The sequence below is a fragment of the Zalophus californianus genome, chromosome 4 (genome assembly GCF_009762305.2).
Source record: "Zalophus californianus isolate mZalCal1 chromosome 4, mZalCal1.pri.v2, whole genome shotgun sequence".
Lineage (NCBI taxonomy): Eukaryota > Metazoa > Chordata > Mammalia > Carnivora > Otariidae > Zalophus > Zalophus californianus.
Window position 1 is genome coordinate 48,269,848 of NC_045598.1, and position 25,248 is coordinate 48,295,095.

General features: G+C 43.4%; 1 protein-coding gene across 21 annotated transcripts in view; it reads left to right on the forward strand.

The window, feature by feature from the left end:
* Window positions 1–25,248, forward strand: part of FGGY (FGGY carbohydrate kinase domain containing) — a 410,509-nt gene that overhangs the window by 334,403 nt on the left and 50,858 nt on the right. The window lies entirely within an intron of this gene.

The window sequence follows — 25,248 nt, forward strand, 5'->3', positions numbered from 1 at the left end:
CTGAGTGGCTCACTCCGTTAAGCGTCTGCCTTCAGCTCAGGCCACGCATGATCTCAGAATCCCGGGATCAAGCCCTGCATCGGGCTCCCTGCTCACTGGGGTGTCTGCTTCTCTCAGGCTCTCTCCCTCTCAAATAAATAAAATCTTAAAAAAAATTAAAATTAAAAAACTAGTTGTTTAAAAAATAGACAACTAGAATTTGGATGTACCTTAAAATGTCACTGTGTTAGTCCACACCTCCACAGAGCACACTCTCAAATTAGGATAATTTTAGAGAATTTAGTAGAGGGACTGTTTACAGGACTGTAGACCAGGGCATGGAGAAGTCACGAGGGAGGATGTGGTACCCTGGGGTTTGTAACAGTTGGACCTTAAGAGGTGAAGAGCACAGTTGCTGGAACCCCAGAACAGAGGCCTGTGTGGAGACTATTGAGTCAGCCTGCTTGTCAGTGACTCTGGAAGGAAAGAGCTGAGTTACTGACCTCCTTTTCCTCCCACTTTCTGATTTACGGCTGGGTTCCCCATTGGCTGGACTCAGAGTCAGAGGGAACTCGTTGATATAGTTGGTACAAGTGAGCCTGGCAAGGCCCGGAGAAGGGTGGGGAGGGGTTCTCTGGGAGCACATGCAAATGACCAACACAGTCATCGAGGCTGGGCTATTAGGTTGGTCTCTGGACCAGAGGCCAATCTGTGAAAGGTTTGTTACTGATTTGTGATGAGATAAGGGACTTGCATCAGAACACTCATACTAAAATGTTCTCGATGAAAGAGTCAGTATATCCACATTCTGGGGCAAGCTCCTTCTGGCATTATGGCCGGGCTATTCGAATGCCACTGATGGAGACTCCATAGCAGACAAGGACAGACATCGTAGGGTCCTCAAAAGGTGCTCCTTGATTCCTGCTTTCAATTTCCTACCTTACCTCTGCTAAAAAAAAAAAAATAACTAATACTGCCCTGCACATCTTCTGAGTGGGGTACTGTGCTAAGGCACTTTAGATGATACTTAATTCTTGCAAGTTATGTTCTTTACAGATAGAAAACTGAGTCTCAGGAAGTTTAAGTCACGTGCCGGTGGTCTGACAGCTAGCAAGTGGCAAAGCTGTCAGTCAAGTCCAGATCTAATGCCAATCTCTTTACTCTTCTTATGTCGAGACTGTCCCAGGGCTGTTCTTAAAATTACCTGATGCTCACACCCAGGAAATAATGCAGGATTATAGGGGGCTTGCCTTGTTTGGACACCCATGGCTGTGTTCTCTGTTGTCCGTAACAACCAAGTCATGGTTTCTGGGAATAGATGCACCCAATGCCCAAAGAATCAGATGGTACCATTTATAGGTCCCATGTTTCTACATTTCACAAGGCCTTTCCCGACCCAGCCAGCCAGATCAGAAGGTGAAGTCGGTTTGTTTCTAAGTGGCTGTTGTCTGTTTCCATTTCTTTTTAAACCTGGGAGGTCGAGAAGATGATGGGGAGAAAGAATTCATGAGAGGGATGCATTTCCTTAGAAATGTTATTAATTGGCTGGGCAAAACAAGAGAAGGAAATAAAATAGCTCTCCTTACTAAGTAAAGGCATCTCCTTCCCTTAGCTCATTAAAAATTAAAAGCACTCTTGGTTTAAGTAGGGCAAATTAGTAATTAAGTGCTATATAATCAACTTGTGTAAACATAATATTGAAGGGGAGGCCGAATTAATCACTCCACTGGCTTGTTTTTGCCCCTATTAATGTACCTTTTACTCCAGTCCTTCCTGTAATGTCAGGATGCATTTTCTGCTCTCTTCTACTGCTGGAGTTCGGGTGGGCTCTGCGAGCTCAGCTGACAGATGCCAACGGACTAGATGGGGAAAAGGCATGCATGTGGGCCTTGATTCAAGTAGGTGATGAGACTCCCTGTTTCTTTTTTTTTTTAAGATTGTATTTATTTATTTGAGATAGAGAGAATGAGCCACCGGGGTTGGGGGGGTAGAGGGAGAGGGAGAAGCAGACTCCTCGATTAGCAGGGAGCCCGATGCAGGGCTCTGTCCCAGGACCCTGGGTTCATGACCTGAGCCAAAGGCAGACGCCCAACTGACTAAGCCACCCAGGCGCCACATCCCTGTTTAATTCTTTGAGCCAGGGTTCAGCAGCAGGCAACAAGTACGGTCCTAGATGGCCATATGACAAAGACGAATGATATGTCTCTCAGTACCCTCATGGTTCCAATCTAGTGGGGAGGAAATGGACATAGACAGATACCATTATGAAAAAGTCTATACTAAGTGAATGGCAAAGACCTTGGGGCCTTGCTTGGGCTCAGATCATGGCTCTGCCACTTACTTTGGGTGAGTTCCTTAATTTATCTGTGCCTCAGATCCTTCATCTGTAGAAGATAACCATAATATCTGCATCATAGGTATATCATCTCACAATTCGTGTTGTAAGAAGTAAACACGTTAGAACATGTAAGGTGAAATAGTGTTCAGTTAATGTTGGCTATTATTTGTTTAAACTACAGTAGCTATACAATGGGATGATGGACCACCAACAAAAGAGTGTCTTCCACTGTCTTGAGGTCTGGGGAAGTCCTTAAAAGGCAACATTTGAACTGGGCCCCCATGGAGGATTAGCTAGTGGTGGAGCTGGAACTTAGGGGAGGGGCCCATATGACCCCGGGTCTGCTCTTAACCTTTGCAGTGGAGGGGCTTCTAGAAAGCAGAGAAAGGAACCTGTGCTTCAGTCCTACACAAATCTCTCTCCTTTTCAGCTCAACACAATAAATACTAGTAATTGCTGGAGCATCAGTTGTGTGGTGTTCTGTTCGCTGCCTGCCAGGGATCGGGGGTGGAAGAGGGTAAGTGAGCTGAATCCATTGTGGACCAGATGAGAGGAAATAATGGGGCAGACAAGAAAAAGTAGCCCTCTGAGTGATTTGCTACACTCCAGGGTGTGGCTTCTTCTCGGCCTGCTAGCTGTGTGAACTAACCCGGCTGGGCAAGCTGCTTAATTTCTCTGAGCCTCACTTTCATGTTAACTGACGCACTGAGTTACTGCAAAGTTGCCTGGCGCACAGGAAAACACTAATTATTAATTTCATCCTCATAACAAACCTGTGAAGTAGGCGGTATCATCCCCCTTTATAAATATAGCAGGAAATTGAGGCATCAAGACATCAACACACTGGCTTAGGGTCACATCGTTGGCTAGTGTAGAATGAAGGTTTCAACTCAGGCGGTCTTACGGTACACCCAGCCCACCCCCCCACCCCCCCCCCCGCCGCAGCCCAGTGCTTCGGAGGGCACCTAGATCTAGATTTACATAACATGTGCCAGAGATAGAACAGGCGCCGCATGATTGTGTCCAGGCCCCTCACTCACAAGTAAGGAAAAAATTGTCTCTTTCTTGTGCTTGAGGGAAAGCGCAAGATGTGCTGAGCACATCTTAGTATGATAACTGTTTAGCCATGGTAACGCTTTAGCAGGTGGGGCAGACCAGAGGAATGACCAGCCATTGGATGCAGTAAGAATGCAGCTGCTTGCTCTGATTTTGGAAGTTCTGCTTAGTGAAGAAAACAATTTGTTTATTTATCATTTATACTCTATTTCCGTAAAGGATTTGAGGAAGCTTATAATATCTGAATAAGTAGAATAAAACTAAGCAAAATAAAACTCACAAATCAGAAACTATGCAGAAAGAAGAGAATATACCAACCACTTAGACTAGGGGAACCTCAAATTCATATGCCTTCAGGTGACAGGTCATCCATATAAACATGGGGAGATACCAGCAAAGGGCAAAATGATTTGATTCTTTGCCAAGTTGTAGAGTGTATACTCTGTCTGAGGACATTGAAATTCAAATTATTTTAACCCTGGATTGGTGAGTGCCAAACCAAACAGATTTATGGGACGGAGTGGCCTTTAGGTCTCTGACCCATAAATAAGGGAATTACCCTGAGCTTCCAGGCAGCCAAGACGAAACTGGGAAATGTGTCAAGTCCTGTGGTATCCACGGACTCAATAAAGTATACCAGTTCACCAAAAGAGACTACATTTTCCCTGGTACAAAATCCTAAAATTGCTATTGCTTTAAAAACCAACCTAAAAAATCCTTCCATGGAACTTTCACAGAAGCAGCAGAAGAATTCATTATATACTAGTTTGTGAAGAGCCCAGAGCATGATATTGAAACTTGACTTCAAGTAAAGGATCGCTGGGGTTTATAACTTTCTGAAGGTGTCGCTTGACCCAGGGGTGCAGCTGAGAACATGCAGCATGGTCGATGGATGGCATGGCCCTTCACCTCTCCTCCCTGAATACTCCTGCCTTCAGCCAGCTTTATAAGCAAAGCTGTATCGGTGACCCAGGAGTGTCTTAGGGGACCTCAGTACCAAAGCTTTTCACCAGCCTGGCATCGGGGAAGTGCTGAAATGAAGCATCCATCAATCGAGAAGGGCAACAGATGTTGAAGCATATCAAATATCAGTAAACAGCAAGCCTGCAGAGGCCACTGAACTTGGCATCCTCTTAGCAAAAATACCCTGTTGCCTTCATGAGGGAACACCATGGACTTACATAAACTGCATTAAGTGATGCTTTTTTTTTTTTAATCTCTACTTTTTTTTAAGGGCACATTTAATGCTCACAGCATTCTAGGCTTTCAGCCCTAGAAATGTAGGTCTTCAGAATCTCCTCCCAGTAATTATGAGAAGTTTCTGCTTATCCGGTACCCTCCCTTTTTCTGTTAGCACTATGATTCATGTTAGAAGTAATAGCTAGAACCAGAATTAAGAGCACTGACTCTAGTATCCCCTAAATCTATGTTTCAATCCTGTGTTCAAATGTTACAGCCCTACCTTCGGTCAGCCCCTTCTCCACTCTAAGCTGGTTTCCTCATTTATGAAAATAAGACTATTAAGAGTGCTTACTTTGTAAGTTTGTTGTGAAGATTCAATGACATGATATATATAAAGTATTTAGTGCAGTTACTGGTATGAATAAACTTTCAGTGCGAGTCGGACAAAATTATAGTGATATCTATGTCAATCCTATTATTAGCTGACTGTCTAGATCACACACTGTGCCTTTGCTTTGGATGTGTTGCTCAAAGATGGCTGGGCTGGTCATTTGCCGATTTGCCCTCAGATAGCTTTATTCTCCCTTTCCCCCATTCCCTGGCCACACTTTGCTCTGTATTACATTTCCCAGGCTCCCTTGCAGCTGGTGCCTGGGTAGATTTGGCCAGTGGGGGATACCGGTGGAAGACGGATGGTCAGGAAGAGGGGAGTCGTTAGGTCAACCGTCCCTTTACTAGAAAAGCAGCTGCTGCAGCTCCCGTGTGATTCCAGCTCCCAGCCTCTTCCTTTCATCCTCCGCTTCTGGCCACTCAGCCCTTCTTTGGTTTCAGCTCCAGCCTGGCATCCCCAGCTCTTGGCTCTAGCCACCCCACAGCCTCCCATCATCCCCCTGATCCCCAAAAGGGGTGGCAGCTTTCTGCTGTCGCTGATCTCTTGAGTTGTGGCAACATTATCTTCTTGGCTTTTTGTTTTCTTCAGTCACCTATGAAACCAATTTCTTGTATTAAATTCTTTGTGTTGAAAGACCTTGAGTCATTTCGGTTCTCCTGCCTGGACTCTGCTATGGCTGCTTTTTAATTATGAAAAGAGAAGTCAGTCCTTACAGGAAGTTCACTTCTGCTCTTCTCTCCCTATTGGAATGAACTAGGCTACCTGGAGAAGGAGGGCTGGTTACCATGGAGAGCAGTTCACTTTCACTAAGTGATGCCCAAAAGACAGGGAACTGACCTAAGCATCTTTACTGAACACCTGACTTTGAATAACCCAACTCTAAGTTAGGCTTTGAGGCCAACAGCATCACGTAGCTTACCGCCTCTCCAAGGAGACAAGACTTGGTTACAAGTCAGAGTCAGGCACAGTTCAGGGTAGTGCCCAGTCTAGTGCTACTCTTGTTTGAGCCAGAGCTCAGGACCATTCACCATTCTAAGTGAGTCACTGTGTTAGGTATGTGATTATTCACACCCCCACGAACAAGGAAATGGAAGCTCAGAGAGGGCAAATGATTTGCCAAGTCACACAGATATTAAGGAATTGAACTTAAGTTTATATGTCTCAGAGCCTGTTGGTTTATTAGAGAATTGTATCTGCTCCTCAGAGTTTTCCAAGCTTTCTTCTTGGTTCAAAGCAGATAGTAAGGAAGCCGCATGCGTGACTCAGATTGCTGTGGTCTTCTTGTAAAAATTTCCTTATGGGCCAATATTTAACTGTTCTTACCTAATTCTCACAATATCTGGAAAGTATTGTGTCCATTTTTACAAATGAGTAAACAGACTCACAAAACTGAAAGAACTCACCCAGATTCTACTGGGTGTTAATATTCAAACTGGAAATTGAATGCAGGTTTTTCTGTCCCCAAGCACACACTCTTTCTACAGGTGATATCAGAATGCTGCATTATGTGGTATAGGGCCAAGCATTTTTTACAAACAAAAAATACATTAAAAACTTTTTTTAAAAAAAGGAAATGCCACCTTCAAGTGGCTGATAGGCTAGATAAATAAAAATGAAGCAACCTAAAGCCAGAGCATGTCAGTACATCATCTACTCTCTAATAACTAACAGCCAGAAGGAGGAAAGAAAGAGAAGCATGGTTTGGGATAAGAAGTGGGGCTTGAAGTGGAAATGTTAACCACCAGGGAGCAGAGAAACAGCAGGAAGAGGACTTTTCTGGAGGTACTGATGAGAGCAAAGGAATAAACACGGATGGAAGGAAGATCAGCTCAACCCCTGGGAAGAGCCCCAGGTCAGAGCAGCAAGAGAGAAGGCTGTGTGTAATGACTCAGTTGTTTGGAGGTGGGGATTGTTAACTATAAACAGATCAATTAGGAATTTGATCAGGAGTCTTGGGAGAATCCTCTGCCCAACATCCCTTGACTCTCTTGTTAAAAACAAAAAAAAATTGTAGGCTAATAGTCTCATTTAAAAAAAAAAAATCAACATTAGTGCTTCCTAGGTGATAACACTGCTTCCTGCTTAAGAAAAATAGCCTATACATTAATTTAGCCTGGGAGTAATAACAAAGCTTTATTACTTATCTCCAGTTTTGAAGAGTCCCTGAAATAGAAGGGGAACGCTCTTCAAATGCCCCCTAGAAACTGTCCCATTTCACTAGAGCACATCTGTCTGTGTATAGGGCGTTTGGAACATACCATGTTTGAGGATTTCAGGATGGAGAAGGCACCCTTTGAGACAATGCCACTGGGCTGTGGGAATCAAACAAAACGCACCTCGCATCAGCTCAGAATCTACCCCTCTCCCCTCCCCACCACCCTCCCTGTCAACTGACACCTGTGCCGGATGAGCCTGTGTGTTGGATGGAGTTGGTCAGAGTGAAATTCCTACCAAGTTGGCTGTGTCAGTTTCACCTGTCAGCATCTCTGATGAGGAAGGATCCTGGCAGACCAGACGGTTTGGGTAATTGGATTATAGCAGTTGTCTTCATCTCAGTAAGCTGACTAACCACTGCAGACGCCAGAGGAGAAATTCATAGACAACCCTGAAGTGGAGGTTCAAGCAAGTGCTTAGACTTACTAGGAAACAGCCGGCAGTAGTGGGTCCAGCATACTGTGGTGTGGTGTGGTGGGGAGCTGGGACCCCTGTCTTCAGGGGGCTTCTCAAAATGATTCATGTAGTATGCACCGGCCCCTGTCCCTATCCTTTTTGTATATTAACTCATTAGAGTCCCATGAGGTCCTGATATGAGTCGTGCTTTGCATTCTAGGAGGGCTGAATTACAAAGAGGTTAAGTACTTTCCCAAGGTCACAAGGCTGGTGAGCTGTGAACCCAACCTGGATGTTCTGACCCTAGAGTCTGCTCACTGGGATAATACTGAAACCCATCTCTGTAAAGTTGCTTTGGGAAACTCCTCTTGGTAAGGTTCGCCTCTATCCTTCTCTATCCCCCTGTGCTTACCTCTGATGCCGCCCTTAGATGTTTCAGTGTCCCCTTACCCCATTTGAGCGGGAGCTTCCAAGTAAGGGGCCACGTCTTCCTCATCTTTAGCCAGTAGTAGGTGCTGGATAAATGTATGTTGTACTGAACTGGAGGTGAAGTTTCATAGAGACTTGGCTGGTTACACAGAAAGCCAGCCGCTTAAAGCTGTGGTGCCTTTGTGGATAGACTTGGATTTAAAGTCTTTAACAGATAAAATCCGATCCAAGACCACCTAGATTATAGCTGAAACAGCTTTCCCTCTTCACACCAACACTCACTCCAGACTGCTTCTTATGATTCTCAGTTACCCTCATGTTTCAAAAATAAGCTCCCCCATCCTGAGTGGTTCAGTTACAGAACAGCCCAATGTGTGAGCCAGGGCAACAGGTCTACCTCTTTGGGCCTCTGATTCCTCCTATTTAGACTGAAAGAATCAGGTCTAGTTTTCAAAAAATGTAAAGCAGTTGGACATTTGGGAGGCTGATATATAAAAAAGACAGAAGGTGAACCACGGCTCCTGCTTACCCCATCACTCCCTGTCTTTCCCCATGGTAAGCATGGCAGCCTTGGAGAGGCTCTGTAGAACATAAGCAACAATGGACTATATTTTTTCAAAGGAAATAACCCTAATACATTAAAGTAATTAATACTATTACTTAAAAATACAATAATAAAATTACTTCAAAATGGAAGATCCAGGTCATTAAGAAAGGTATGTTCAAGGGCGCTCACGACGGGCCCTCTGTGCCTGCATGATGGTTGGATGCTGTGTGTTGCTAGCAGAGGGGGGTTCAGCTTAGCTTGATTGTGTACAGTGGGTTGGGGAAGCTAAAGCCTCTGGGCCTCATCTTCCTTGGCTGGAAACAGACTGCGTGTCATGGCACTGGTGAATTAGAAATTCTATCCAGCGACTCCTGGAGATTGATTTTCCGTCTGGGGATCTGACCTCTTGCTTCACCAGCAGAGGGGATCAGACTGTTCTGGGAGGGGCCAGGGAGCCAGCCCTCTGAAAGGCCTTCCCTTTCCTTTTCTTTTTCTTTCTTTCTTTATAAACTCTATGTTTCAAAGAGAATTTCTAATTACTTTGGGGGGCTTAACACAGCCAGTTTGAATCCTTCTTGGCACTTAGAGCTTTGAGATATCCATACCACCCACCACATTGATGCTTTGTGCTATAAGATTACTGCAAATTTAATTCCATTTATGCCACTGGATTTATCAAAAACCCTTCTGGAGTTGGAATGAATGCCTCATTTCCTTTATTTTTGTCAATTTTCATAGATCCCTTATGTGAATGCCTCAAGGGTAAGAATCGTGCTTTAATTATTTCCATATCTCCAGTGCCTAACACAGAAACTGACAGTGTAATAGCTGCTTGGTAAATATTTGTTGCTTCATTCCACAAATATCCCCCTAGGTGAAATGATGAGCAAAATAACCATCGTACCAGTTCTCATCACATTTACAGGTGAGTGTTAAGAGACAGCTAAATAAATAAATACAAATAAATATACACTACGCCCGGGGTTAAGAGCTGTAAAGAAAAAGGACAGTTGCAGTGGAAGAACAAATTAGAATGATTGATGAATGAGTGAAGGCAAAATGACCTAAGTCCCCAACCCTAAATGCCTGTTTCATCTCATCTCTTTGTAAATAATAATTATTGCTGTTATGTTAATGATCACTTCTGCTATCATGTTTTGAGTATCCACTACCTTCCAAGCCCTGTGTTAACATCTTCATATTTGTTACATCAAATTCTCAAAATAAACTTGCCCGTTAGGCCTCTTTATCACTTATTCCAGATGAAAAAGTAAAGCCCAGGGAAGATAATTAACTTGTTCAGAGAGCTAATAAGTATGAGAAATGAAATGTGAATCAAAGTTGTCCTGACAGAGCCTCTGCATTGAGTGAAAGGGAAAAAAAAATTCCAAAGATTATCTCCAGGGAACCAACAGGGGTCCCTGTTTGAGAACACTGCATCATGCTTTGTGGCAAAAGGTCCGTTACGTTTGATAGGTGAGGAGAAAGAAAGCAAAAAAATCTTCGCTGGAGAGTGAGGGGTAAAAGGAGAAAGATAGTATTCTTGAATTGGCCGTCTTATCAGCCTAGCAATAATAAACCATCACCATGGCAACAGGAACTCTAATTAATGACAGATGTTGAGTTACTTTAAAAACCACACCAACCAAATGCCGAGCTGGTGCTGTAAACCTCTCTCCCCTACCACAGCTGGGCTAATCTTGTTGGAGAGACCCGCCTTTCAAGGGTGGAGCAAACTCTGGACTTGGCATCAGAAGACTTGCATCTGAGCCCCAAATCTACCCTTTCTTTCTGAGCTCTTTTTGCCTTGAACAATAAGTTTGCCAAAAGTGGGAGGTAGCTATCATTAATATCATTGTTATTACAACTAGTGGTAGCTTTCTGATATTCAGTTTTAAGATCTATAAAGTGATCATATTTGTCTAAAGCGTGGTGAGGAGATTTAAAAACAATGAAGGGTATGGAAGTCCTTAGGAAACATAAAATAACTCACAAAGATAAAGTATTATTAACAGCAGGAGGAAGCCTGATGTGGTAGACAAGGCTTGCTTTGGAATCAGACAGACATGGCTGTATATGGACGGCTTCACCTTGGAACAGTCACTGAAATGCACAGGCTCAGACTCTTAATCAGTAAGATGTCTTAGCACTGATCTGTAAATGGTCTACCCATCCTACAAAATGTGAGTCTTCCTTAATCTCTCTGCACTTCAGTTTCCACCTCTGGAAAACGGAGTTGACACTAGTGCCTCCCTTATGAGCTTGTTGTGAGGATTAAATACGTTAATACTGTAATAACCTGTAGTTAAAGCAAAGCCTGGCACAGACCATGTACCATATAACTGAAGTGTGGTGGTGGTGATCGTGGTGATGGTCATGGTGGTGGTGATCGTGGTGATGGTCATGGTGGTGGTGGTCATGGTGATGGTCATGGTGGTGGTCATGGTGATGGTCATGGCGGTGGTCACAGTGATGGTGGTCATGGTGATGGTGGTCATGGTGATGGCGGTGATGATGATGGAAGAGAAGGAGAAGAGCAGTTGCAGTGACATCTATGCATGGAAGTGTGAAAGCTCTGACGTGAGACACAGATGAGGGCATTCTGGTCATTGTCGAAATACTTTTGGTCAGTTCCTGGACTGGTCAGCTCATGCATATGTCTGGTTTTCTCAAAGGTTATATTGTCTGCATTGCCTTTTGGTCCAGCCCAATATGTTATGTCTCTCCTGTGATTCTGGCTGTATGGTTTAAGTGGAGGAAGGAGAACCCGGACAAAGACCATCAGAAAAATTTGCTCAGAGCTTGAGTTCTGTATAGGCCAGAGTTTTCCAAAGAGTGGTCTTCAGTATATTAAAAGGTATTCCTGAAAGGAATTCATTTGGAAAATGCTATGTTCAAGATAACTAGGTATCTTTATAGCAGGTCTCATAAGACTTTACCATGTAAACATGCATCGTGAATTTCCTGGGATGGGGAGGCATATAGGGAACATAGTCTTCCCCAATTTACTTGACCAAAGAATTAGCTTTGGAGCATCTTACTTTGCTATAGTTTCTAGGACCAAACATTGGGAATGCTGCCATAAACCCATGGTCCAAAGCATCAAGCATACCACAAGCAGTACGACAAAGCAGATTTGAAAAATTCTGCCAATGTTCCCATCAGTTAATGTGTACATTTAACAAATGAAAAGTGCACCAGTGCTGAATTTGGCAGCAACTATATGCAAGATGGGGGAGAAGCAACAATAAGTAAGACCCATGTCTTCCCCACTCTCTGGGAGCTCTTTGGGGCCTCCTGGGGTAAGGGAGAAGTTGCCTGGCAATTTGAGTACAGTGTGGCAAGTGAACAGATAGATGCAGGGCACAGAGCACCGTGGTACCAGGGGCAGCGGCTTCTTATCCAACTTGGTGGGTCAAGAAAAGTTTCCCTTCCCAGAGGAAGTAGCTACTAAGCTGAGATCCAAAGAAACGACTAGAGCTGCAGAACACATTTTCAATGCACTTTCCCATGCGACGCCATCTTGTGTCTTGAGAGCAACCCTCCTGGTGAGATAGGACTAGAGAGAAAGGTTAAAAAAGTAAGTCATGGCTCCTACCACAGGCCAGGCACTGTGTGAGGCACTTTCTACACTCACTGCATTTGATCTTCACCACAGTGAGCTGTCGCCTCAGTTTACACATGAAAGATTGAGGCTCAGGCTTCACAAAGGCACACGTGTGGGGACACCTGGGTGGCTCAGTCAGTTAAGCAGCTGCCTTTGGCTCAGGTCATGATCCCAGGTCCTAGGATCAAGTCCCACTTCAGGCTCTCTGCTCAGTGGGGAGCCTGCTTCTCCCTCTTCCTGCCATTCCCCCTGCTTGTGCTCTCTCTCTCTCTGATAAATAAATAAAATCTTAAAAAAAAAAAAAAAAAGGCGCACATGTGGTTAGTGCACAACCAGGACTTGAACTCAGACTTGACTGATGCCAGAGCCATCTCCCATTGTATCTGTGGCCCATGGGTGCTGAGCCTGTCTGTGGCTGGCCCGTGGCAGAGTTTTCACCAGACTGAGAAACATAGACAAGGAAGCAGAACATCATAAATGTTTTTCTTAAATGATTTACATTATCCTGAAAAGTACTCTTCCCAATCATTTGCTGTAGAAAGTCCTCTGCTTTTTTTTTTTTTTTTTTAATTACCTTGTAGGAGAAGGTTCTTGAGTTCTTCCTTGGCAAAATAAAAACTTGCTTATTGTATGTCAGTCTCCAAAGTAATTTTGGAAATGTTAATGTCCCTGAAATTGGAAAATTTTGGAAGTACTCTCTATTCTATTTTATAGAACCCACTCATTCTAAAGACAAGAGGAATATGAACCAGCACATTGCTTTGTGTGTTGGTTCAAACTTGGATAGGTTACTAAATTCTGTGGCTCAAGTGTCCAGCAGCCATAACTGGCAATAACGTAGGATAATGTGGTATCTCCCAGATGCACACATACACCACCATTGGTACCCAAGATGACTTTAGCTGGCAAGCAGACATTCTTTTTCTAATAGTTATATTTATTTTATGTGTATTAGAAAAAAATTATAACCAGCATCATACTTGGGTTCTCATGGGCATTAGTGTGTAGAACACAGCAATTTAAAAGAAAGAGAAAAAGGGATTTATTCAGAATTTAGAAAAAATATTATACATAATAAATAACTACAGGTAGTACTTGGGTATGGAAACAGTTATGAAGGTGGTGTGTGAATTGCCAAAATTATAAAGTAATAATATGTATGGAAGTGCCTCATGCAGAGAAGACCCCAGTAAATGCTTCCTTCCTTTCTGATTCACGTGGCTAGTAAGCGACAGAGTCCCCGACTGAACCTCATAGCCTCAGACTCCCAGTCCAGTGCTCCTTCCAGGACATTTTTAACTCTTCTGTTTCCTGCCGGCCTACCTCTTCCTGCATCCTTCCTCCCTGCTTTTTAGCCCTTGGGAAAAATGCAATGAGTAGGTACTTCAGAAGCAACTAGTGGCTTGCAAAAATGTTCTGATGAACATCAGTAATAAATGAAGTACACTGAAGAGGTAGACAGTGTTCGCATTTGGAAAAACAGGAATCGGAATCTGAGAATTGAAAGGGCCCTCAGAGATCACCTCACTAACACCCTCTTTTTATGGATGAGGAAGTTGGAACCCAAGAGAGGGGAAGTGCTTTGTTCAGAGTCTAAGCTGATCAAACCAAGATGAGAATTCATATAAAACACGCAGATATAAAATTTTACATGTTGAAAAAAAAAAAAGCCCTGTTTCCTCCAGACTTCCTGCTTTCCAGAAAAGTAGCCGGGACGTACCATAAAAGGACTTTTACTTCCACAAATCTAAAAATTCAGAAGGTCATGTTTCATACCGTGCCAGGCAAGAGACCATTGTAAGTGACCCCTGGAGAACATGTTCCCGGTTGTATTCTTTTGTTTGTTTGTTTTTTAATTGTAAAATACACATAAAACTTGTCACTTTTTTAACTATACAGCTCAGTAATGTTAAGTATTATTCACGTCATTATGCAACCAATTTCCCGAACTCTTTTTCATCTTGCAAAACTGAAACTCTGTACCCACTGAACAACAATTTCCCCCCCCCCCCCCCCCCCGCCAGCCCCTGGCCACCACCATTCTACTTTCTGTCTCTGTGAATGTGACGACTCTAGGAACCTCGTGTAAGTAGAATCATACAGTCTCTGCCTTTTTGTGACGGGCTCCTTTCGCTAGCATCATGGTCTCAAGTTTCATCCATGTGGTTGGGCATGCCCGAATTCCAGTCTTCCTGGTCATGTTCTTAACGCAGCACAGCCTGCTCCCTGTGGTTCCTGATTGTACTCAACATAGCTGTGAAGACTTCAGCATGCTCAACATTTCCATGCATTCTGTCCAGCGAGGGGCATAGACAACTCAATTGTGGATGATGGTGGCAGGGGGAAGGAGTCTCTAAAAGAACTCGGCCCTCTTCCTCCAGTGTTTTGCAAGGAAGTGACAGGGAGATCACTGAGATTGTGCGCGGTGTTCCCCACCCTCACCCCAATTTCCTTCACCACTCCTGTCCGAGGTCCTCAGTCATCCACAGAGAAGCAGTGGGGATTAGGGGTTTAAAAAGTGGATTTCCGAGTAAAATGGCCTTGGGTTCCAGTGCCAACCTCTGTGCCTTGCTAAATGTATGATCTGGGGTAATGTGATAAACCTCTCAGGGCCTCCATCTGGGCATCTGTAAATAGACAGAATGATACCTGTATCCAAAAAGCTTGCTCTTTTTTCCTTCTGAGTCATAAGGTATTTTCTGGACTTTTCTGGGCTTCAACTTAGTCTCTCAAATTAAATAACAATAATAATAATAATAATAATAATGTGACCCATTTCACTGGGTTGTTCAGAGATGTAACGTGGAGTCATCTGACATTTTGGCCTTTCTGAGATGTCTTGTTCCAGCCTGAGAATTTTAAGGAAATTCATGATACTGGAAAAGAGAGAATGCTTATTATTGTGCAGCTTTTGCGTGTCAGATACATTATTTTTTCCATCAGACACACTGAGTAGAACTGTATTATGGTACTTGGCCCTTTGCATTATTCCCATTATCTGTCTCCCTGGTTGTTCTTAACCACACCAGCAACCCCCCCAACTCTTACGCCTCGATCAGTGCCTAATGCAATGCCCCAAAAAATGACAGATGATCCCCCACCATTAAAAAAATAAAAGTGTTTCTTTATTGAATTGGGAATCAGGCAGCATCTGCCTGCATTTATTTGGCCACTAACACATTCCCCATGTCTTAAGATACTGTTTCCACTCCGATAGCCCCATGGCCTCATGGTGAAAGGTACCATTCATTCGACCTCTCAACTTGGGCAAAGAAGGAAGCCTGGCTGTAGAAACTGATTTCGGCTTCTCTCTGAAGTTGGGCATCTCTCTTTGACCAGTTAGGAATTTTTTTTTCCCTGCTTCTGACCTTCCCCTCCTTTCTTTTGATGAACAGGACAGCTGTCCCCAAAGGGATGAGTCCATTACCTTTCACCAGTTGAGTTCATTTTCCATTGCATGTTTCTGTTTAAAGAGAAAGCTTTTTAAAAGGCTTGAGCATACATTGAGTGTGTGTACTTAATTTTTAATATGTGTATGCACACCGCCAAGAGAACGGAGAAGCCTTAAATAACAATTAAAACCGAATTGTACGTGTTGCGTGTTTTTATGTGGCACTGATTCCCAAATAGACTCTTAGCAGCCAGGTATTATTTAATACATCCCATTAATCAAGCTGCCAAATCTAAATGAAAACCATGTTTAAATATATTTAATAAGATTACAGCTTTTGGTTGAATAGCAAACTAACGTAACTGTATTTTTACCCAACCAACCCTCATTTGCTGTCTTATATTTTTACTCTGAGTGCTAGTTCTTTTGTTCTATCAAACCAATCTTGATTATAAAACAATCTATACTGCAAACTTTTAGCCTAGCGTAGGGTTGCACTGAGCCCATCAGTGTAAATGTTTTAGAGTGAGAAAACAACCCTGAGATTTTTTTTCTGGCTGAAAAATGAGATGTCTCTTTGTGGGGTGAGCACTTGAATTAAAAAAGGAAATTAATAATTGGTCTTAGAGATACTAAATCCCGTAGCTTCTGTAATAAATGTAGTCTGCCTTTGAGCTGTTATTGCTTTTAGTGTTTTGTACTAAATGTACTCGACCTTTTTTTTTTCTTTTGACTGTTCAGGCTTCTGTTCGTTTTCTACTAGCGACACCTAGAGGCTCTAAGGAACATGACATGTGCTGCTGAAATGTTCTCAGTACCCTTTAAAAAAGGAATCCCCCTGTTCTTCCAGATGCAATGACAAAAATGCTTGTGGGTCTTGGGGTTAAAGGAGAGAGAAGGCAAGGTCAGCCTGATGACATAGGTTGTGAGTTCCATCCTCCAGGCTTCCACTCTGGCGACAAACCAAAAAGGGCTGTAGCTAGGAAGAACTGTTTTATAAAGAACGAGCCAAACTTAGAGTAATACATTCTTTTTTGGCTGATTTTTTTAAGTTCTTAACAAATATCATTGGATTCATTTAACGTGTTTAACTCTTGTTCTTGTTTTCAGCAGTTTGTTTGCCGTTTTTATCTTTGTTAACAGGGATTTCCCGTAGCGATTTCATTAAAATTACTGGCGGTGGTGCTTCGATTCACTGTCTTGTGCTGATTTCTTGTGTCTCATATATCTAAATGTCCTTCTCTTTGCTTTCCTCACTGTTCTCTGTATTAGTCCTTAAAAGTTCTGTTTCAGCCTGTCAGCCTATGTATCCTCTCCACTGATGATTCATTCCCACTTCTTCCAGCTTCTCCGAGTTCCTACATGGTTATTCACGTTTCCATGTCTTAGAGCTTTTGCATCTTTGATTAATACAATCATAAATGTGCTTATCAAAAACAATAAGATCCTTTGATGATGAATACTGATGAATAATTCTTATGAAACTGTTTTTGTACTGTATTCAATTCAAAATAGGGACATAGGTTTAACTTTGTGTACTGTAGAAATTCTGTGCTTCATTTTAAAATGAAAAAGTAAATAGAGTGCATAGCAATACATAAAATTCTTATCAGTAGATACTACCTGTATGTCATGCCTCTTTGTAGATGGTGATGATGATGATAGGCAACATTTATTGATGCTTTCTCTATGCCGAGTACTGTTCAAGTCACTTTACATGAATTAACTCATTTAGTCACCACAACAATGTCATAGGGCAGGAACTGAAATTGTCCCCATTTACGTATGTTCACAGAAGCTTATGCATTCCCAAAAATTCAACAATGTCCTGCATGAGCCTGCCATATTAGTGTGCAATAAAAGAGTCAAATATTATTAATTCTTGAACTTTCAGAGTCAGTTTGGTTCACTTTGTCCCATTAACTGCCTTTCCCTTTGGGAGCTTGTGCATCTCTTGTACCCTTTGATACCTATCTCTTCTCCCTCAGTACTTCCAGCTATGTCTGTTGAAAAAGAAATGTCAAAAAAGAAAAGAAAAGAATGAAAGAAAAAGCAATGTCTTCGCTCTTAGAGCTTATATTCCAGTAGCAAGGAATCCCGTGACAAGTAACTGTAGCAACAAGTAATCACAACCAAATAGTATGATTTCAGGTAGCAAAAAATTCTGTGAAGTAAAGTAAAGCAACACCCGGGAACAAAGAGGGACTGGACAGGAGCGTGAAGGACCGGCTGTGTGAGCAGTGGGAATGGCCTTCCCGAGGAAGAGATGTATGAAATGAGACTCTAGTGGCAGAGTAAGTGCAAAGGCCCTGAGGTGGGAATGACTTGAATGTGAGGAAAAGCAAAAAGACCTGGGAGGCTGGAGTGTGTTGAGCAAGGAGAATTCTGTGATGTGACTCTCTTCTCTGTCTTTCCTTCTCAGCTCTCTGGCACTCCTTTTTTTTTTTTTTTTTCTCCTGCCTCAGACCCTGATTTCACTGGATCCAAAGAAATGGTCTGTAATGGCAAAATCCTGAGGTGTCATCCATGTCAGTCAGGGGACAGGGAAGTTCATAAGCAAGAGAATCGGAGTGAGAAAGGTTACACTCTGTGTGTCTTCCACATACACTCATATCCCACACATTTATATTCTATAAAGTCAGATTAAGATGAACATACAGCATAAGTGAAATTCAACTTTATTGGTAGTTAGTCATTCATGAGTCATGTCTGCCATAGCACAGGGCAGACCTTGGATATAATACTTCTCACATGTATGGTGACTCTCCTTTGTGTGTCCTCCTCCCACTAGACTGGAAGCCTACTGGAGGGCAGAGTCTATTCATAATCATTCTCCAGTGCGTTTTATTTTGTTCATTTATTCAACAAATGGTTCTTGAGGGCCATCTATGTGCCAGCCACGAGGTCTGTCTCTTTGTTCACAGACAGAATTCTGAACAAGAGAGACTCAGTCCTTGTGCTCAAGTTTCTTACAATATTGCAGAGGAGAAATACAATGAAATACACAACTGTAATAGAATGTGCCGTGTGCTAAGATAGATGACACAGCTCCCCCAGCCTTGAGGAGTCAGAAAAAAACATTTTGAAGGAATGACAGTTGAGACAGTGTTTGGGAATGCTAATTAAACAAAGGTGTGTGTGTGTGTGTGTGTGTGTGTGTGTGTGTGTGTGTGTGTGTGTGTATGTGTATGTGTATGAGTGTGAGGGGCTGAAATGGGAGGGTATGCAGAATTGTAGATCTTGGGAACAAAGGATTTATGAACCCAGAAATGAACTCAGTTGTATATTGGGAAGAAAATATGAATTTGAGTGAATGAATGAATAAATTAATGCGTAACGCTTTTGTCTACACACATGTTGTAGGGGCAGCTCATGAGATGGAAGCATAAAGCCAAGAGGCATTTTGTTAATTCACCTTGATAAATCACTGTTCCAGATTTTCCCCATTATTTCCCTGTAGGCAAACTCTTACTCAAGAAGGTGCTTGCCTAGTAGATTATTCAGTGATTTATTGGGATAAAGGCTAAGCATTCATCTTTGGGAATGGTTTTTCAATGGGATTGGACATATCCAAAACCCAGTGGCCAACATTCCTGCCTTTCCTGAACACTGCTTGAATGAAAATTATGGAATGGATGAATGATTGCAATAAGAAGTCTTAATCCAAGGGTTGCGCATAGAAGGGACAATGGCTACTGGTGTGTTTTAGACACCAGAGGCAGATTGCTGGCTTGGGGAGTAGGGATCTGGGTTCCAGTCTTTGCTCTACCATTAACTTGTAGTGTGGCACTAAGCAAGTAAGGTTTCTCTAACCTGTACAGGGGAGTGCAATGTCCAAGGGCCCTTCCAGCCCTGGAATTCTGTGTTCATTTTAGTTCTGTCTGCCGAGGAGAGGGAGATGGTGAACATGCATGGGCACCAGCAGGGCAGCTCCCTCATCCTTCTTGGGCAACAGCTCTGTCCTGAGGTACTTGTTCCTTCAAAAGCATGGGCATCTCCAGGCCCAGAGCTCCCTGAGAAGGTGTCCTAATCTGCCACGTTCATGGGTAGGTTCTGGTTGTCCATTCCCTGTGCTCTGGCAGGGCCACGAATGACCGTACTCCTGATGTCCTTCTCCTTCCCGTGTACCTGTTCTTCTAAAGTGATCCGAGAGGTAGGCTCTTCCTGATGCAGCCTTCCCTCTGATTCCACACGGGGAGCCTCCACTCTGCCCATGTTCCCTCTCCTCTTCTGCTCTGGCTGGGAGCCAGAGAGCAAGCCTTCAGATCCCGGCCCCTCTACTAACCACCTCCGTGGCCTCAGTCAGCTCTCCTAATCTCTCTGTGCCTGTTTCGTTAATCAAGAAATGCGGATAGCAATTCTTTCTACCTCATAGGGTTAATTGCAGCATTAATGAGATAATTTTTATAAAGCAGTGAAAATAGCGCCTGGCATGTCGCAAGTACAAAGTACATTGCTGCCTTCGTCCCTTAAGTATTTTCTGCCCCATTCTCGGGCAAACAGTGGGGATACTGAGGCAAATAGAACACCATCTCTGCCCTGAGGAGTCCAGTCCAGGGCCATTAAGTGAGTGCCTCCTGGGGGGCAGACACCTTGACTGGATTACCTCAGTGAATTCCCACCACCATCCAACGTGATGCTTATTCTGCCCATTTCACACCCGAGGAAACTGCAGCCCAGAGAAGTCACGTGACTTTCCCAGCATCACGCCACCAGTAAATGGCAGGCTGGAAAACGGAGCTCAGTTTTCCTGGCCCCAAATCCAGTGCTCTTTCCATCAGCTCACCCAGCTACCACGAGACTGCCCTCACGTGTTTGGTTTGAGAAGAAGAAGATGCATAATGGCATGAACTTGATGGGGAATAGAGCTCTCTGCTTGGGGCTCCATGTTTTGCTTTCAGAAGCAGTGGGAAGGCAAGGCTGCTGAGCCCAGCTCCCAGCAGCCCTTGCTTCAGCCCATCTGAAAAGGATCTGTCTTTAAAAGCAAGGAGCCAGAAAAAATAATTCATACTAAAAACAAACTCTGTCATGAGTCATTTGACTTTGCTTTCCCCTGAACACATAGTTTATGTCTTGGGCGAGCTAGGGCTAAAGGAACATCTGATATGTTTTAGGCCAGCAGAGCCATTATTTAAGGAACTTCACATCCAATATGTGCCCGTCGGACCCCGTGGTTTAAATCAAGGCTGGTGCTGACGGGGCCTGACAATTTGTTATTTTTGTTGTGGTCGTATCGGGGTGTGATTGTGTACAAGTTTTATCAAGATGACAAGAATCACTTTGGTCCATGATTCAGAAGTTCTCGAGCCATGCACTAGTCTATGCAGAAGTTATTCTGAGTGACGCCATGTACAAGAGAGGGGGGTACGTGTGCACACACATGTTCTGACGTGTAAGCACCTATGGAAACCGAGAGAGAGAAGGAGGAAAGGCAGCTTCCAAGAGAGCTGCTTTCCACTTCCCTCAGCAGAGGAGGAAGCCTCAGCTCTGAGTCAGAGTATTTCTCAGTCCTGGGTGAACAAAACTCAGAGAACACGGCAAGTGTCTCTGTCTCTGTGGCCAAATTGCTCTTTTTAGGTACGTGAGAAACGATAGGAGTAGACCTACATCGTGAAAACTCCAAGAGTATAGAACTGTAGAGTAAAAGACAAAAGGCACAAACCTCTCTTCTCCTAGAGGTGATCACTATTATACGTTGTGTATGTTTTCTTAGCCTTTTTAATGCTTTCACAGACATACAGATGTGCCTATATAGGATCATATGGTACAAATTGTTCTGCAACTTTGTTCTCACTTACAAGATATTTTGGAGTGTGTTACTGCACATAGAGCTGCCCTGTGTCTGTTACATACTGGTAGTAATTCCAGAGTCCCAGTATATTAAAAATTTATTTAACCATTGTCCTGTTGATAGACACTTAGGTGGTTTTTAGTATGTAGCTTTTATAAACGGTGATACAAGGATCCTCCTTGGTATGGTTCTTTATATATATAAGTACGAAAATGTCTCTTGGAGAGATATGAAAAAGTAGAATTACTACTGGAAGGATTGTGCATTTTTAAAATGTTGTTAACTGTGACCAAAATGTCCTCCAAATAGGCTCTCCCGATTTGTATTCCTGCCAGCAGGATCCCTGTTCCTTTGCCAACACTGGGTATTGTCATTCGTTTAACATTTTTGCCATTTCTTGGGCAGAAAAATGACTGTTCATTGTTGTTTGCCTTTGCTCTGTTACTAGTAAGAATGAACATTTTCTTTATATCCTTGGTCACTTGATTTCTGTTTTCTGTTAATGGCCTATTAATATCCTTTTTTCATTTTCCTATGGGGTTATTTGCCTTTTTCTCACTGATTTGGAGTTCTTTGTATGCTCTGTATATCCATCTTTTGTTTGTCATATATATTGAAGACTTTCTTATAATATGTCCCATACCATCTACCTCAGCTTATGATGTCCTGTGCAGGAGTTTTAAATTTTCATATACTCACATCTGTTATTCTCTGTCTTTACGACTTTGGGATTTCTTGGAAATGTTCCCTGTAAAGTATTTTTTCTCCTAAAACTATTTTTCAGAATGTTAACATTTTAGACCAGAACACACCAGGTTAGCAGAACAGTCTGTGGGTTTATGCAGACATTCTTGGTAATTTCACCATTAATTATGGAAAAATTCTAAAACCATATGGATCAGTCATAGGCAAATGAGTGGCCACAGACATCAGCTGAGAGCATGCAACCTAAAGTCATGTATATATGGGCCTTGGACCATATCCAGGGTCCTTTACTTGCCACTCGATTTTGGGACATCACTTTGCTGCTCTGTGCCTTGGTTTATTTCTCTGTAAAATGGGGTGAATCACCATTTCAAAGGTTATTATGAGGTTTAACAACTCCCACGTTTCAGCATGTGGTCACTACTCAATACATGTTTGTTTCTGTCTTTCCTGACAAAAAGGCCTTTTTTCCCCCCGCTGGATATTTAAATATAACTGGTCATTTAAAACTGTTGACTTCCATCTCTTCTGAGGATTTTGTAGCTGAATAGTGGAATCAGCTTGCTCAAGAGTCTAAGGCAATTTCCTCATGATGCATCTCATGGGCCTAAGGGAAACAAAACACCTACACCATTGCTCAGTGCTGGAAAATTCTCCAGGGTGGCCGACCCCTTTTGGAGGAGAAAGCCAGGGCTCTGGAGGACTGCTTCAATCCATGTGGGTGGAGAGTTTCTTCTCCCAGAGCTTTTGTAGTTCCTGGGCTCACTGAGCCTTTTACTCATGCAGAGATAATTGCCTCTGCATCTGAAACCCTCCCCACTTCCCCTCATCTTGCCTGGCATCGTTCACTTCTTATATCAACATAGTGCTAGAGGCTGGGAGCTCAGACACTTGAGCTGGACTACATGGCTTCAAAATCCAGCTCTGCCACTCTTCCTTGTGGGAGTTACTTAATTTCTCTCTGCCTCCGTCTTCCTATCTGTAAGATGGGAATTCTAGTATACCCTACCTCATGGAGCTCTTACAAGAGTTAATGTTTATAAAGCAGGTGGCCCATGGCATAGTGTTCAAGGAACTACAAGGAGAACATAAATGGTGTCTGAGTTCCATCTCCTCCTTTCATGGCCAGTTGACTCTGCATGACCTACATATTCTGACCTCAGCTTTCTCATTTATAAAATGGGTGTGAAAACAGCTCCTCCGTGGGATTACTGGGAAAGTCCCATGGGATAACGTCTGTTCTGATGATAGGTATTCAATCAGTGGTGGCTACTCTGGTGATGATTCTAGAGAAGGACAGGAGTGAACATACAGGGAGGCTGGTGAGTGCAAGAGAAGGTTCTAGAGTCCAGACACTGAGTTAGTATTCAGCCTCTACCACTCTTGGGCCTGGGACCTTGTACTTAACCTCTCCAACATGCAATTTCCTGATCTATAGAACTGGATGGGTAATGGTGCCTACCTCTACGCTTCTTATAAGGGGGAAATGGTAATAAATTGGGCACATAGAAAATGCTTACTAAAATGAGCTATTATTGATACTCACGTCTCCTGTCCATCTATGGGAGGATCCCTGCCTGCAGACAGGGTTCCCCAGGCAGAAGGAATGGCTGTACAGCCACATCCCCAGCCCAGTCCACTCTGGTGCGTCTGGAACAGAAGCTTGGTTTCTATGGAACAAGCCAAAATGATTAGGGCAGAGAGAAAAACACAACTAAGCAGATCGATCAGGATCTATCTGCAGTGATGCATCTCATTTTAATTCTGAAAATAGTCCTCTTGGGTAGATACTATTATTTCCCGTTTTTACCTGGTGAAATTAAGGGTCAGAGAGGTTCAGTGACTTGCTCAGGGTCACACAACTAAAAAGTGGAGAAACTGGAATTTGAGCCCGGGTCTGTCTGGCCCCAAATCCTTCATGAGATGCTGTTAATATATGTCCTGCCTCTGTTGCGAATGACTCATAGGCCAAGTGAGAGGGAGCGGAGGATGACCCTGTTTCTCTGCGAGAGACTAGAGGAGGCAGGGGCAGGGGCACTAGAGGCCTGGAGCCAAAAGGCTGCATGTAAAATTTCGCCCTGAAAGACAAAAGAGTGTTTTCAGCTGAGACCATTTCCAACTGTACCCTGTGTACTAGGCCAAAGGTAAACCAAAACACAGCCATAAATAGTATTCCCCAGAATTCCCATCACAACAGCCCACTGTGTTCCTTCTGTTTGGAGGTGACTGTTGAAACACCCCACATGAAGATGGTTGAATCACGAAGTCAGTCACAGCCCATTCCGAGGATGTGCATGTGCCTTGGGCGCGAATGAAGATGCGGGAATCCTCAGACATCCGCCACTGCGGAGCCCCAGCCGACGGCTTTGCTCCAGGAATCAGCAGCATCCCTGGACGAGAGGCCACTGCTTTGACAGGGCCCACCCTAGTTCCGCAGGCATGTCCAGCGTGTTACAAAATATGTTTCTACAGCCAACCTTTCTCTATCAAAGCCAAAATAAGTTTGAGCAAGTCATCTAGTCTAATGCGCTTAAAAGACATTTGGTTCTAATACGTTTAAAAGGGACATTTGGTTCCCGAGTGGGAAGCGATGTTCCCAAGGTTGTAGAGAAACAACCTGAGACTGGAATCAGGGTCTTCATCCCAAATGTGTCTAATGCTGCCCTACCTCCGGATCCTTTCCAGTGCGATCACAGGTCTGCTTGCCTCTCCAAAAGGCAGGACAGGAATGTGGGAGCGATGGGAAGGAGCTTGTGTTTATACTCGATGCTTTCTACTCTAACCCCAATTTCAGCACTTCTTCTCACCTGTCAAAGTAACTAGGCCCGTGTGCTCAAATCTCGTTTCTTGAGAAGCATTTTCTCTGATGTCCAGAGTTCTCGCCGCTCACCTATCCAAGGCTTTTCCCTTCTTAGGGCAACAGTGGGCAGTCCCCTCAGCCAGGAGGATGCCTGGGGCATCATTCCTCATCTCTTAACTGATCGCCTGTCACTTGGCTATATAGCCACATTTAATCTGTAAATTAGCATATTTGTGGTAGGTAGATGCTAATATTTCCTTTTACAAATTGAGGAATTCGAAGTTGAGAAAAAGGCAAATCACTTGCTCCATGCTACAGAGCTGGAAGGTGAGAGACCTGGACCTGAACCTAGATTTGTCTGAATATCTGAAGTATAAACTCTTTCAGGTTCCCCCAGCTGGAGAAAGTGAGATTAATGAGCC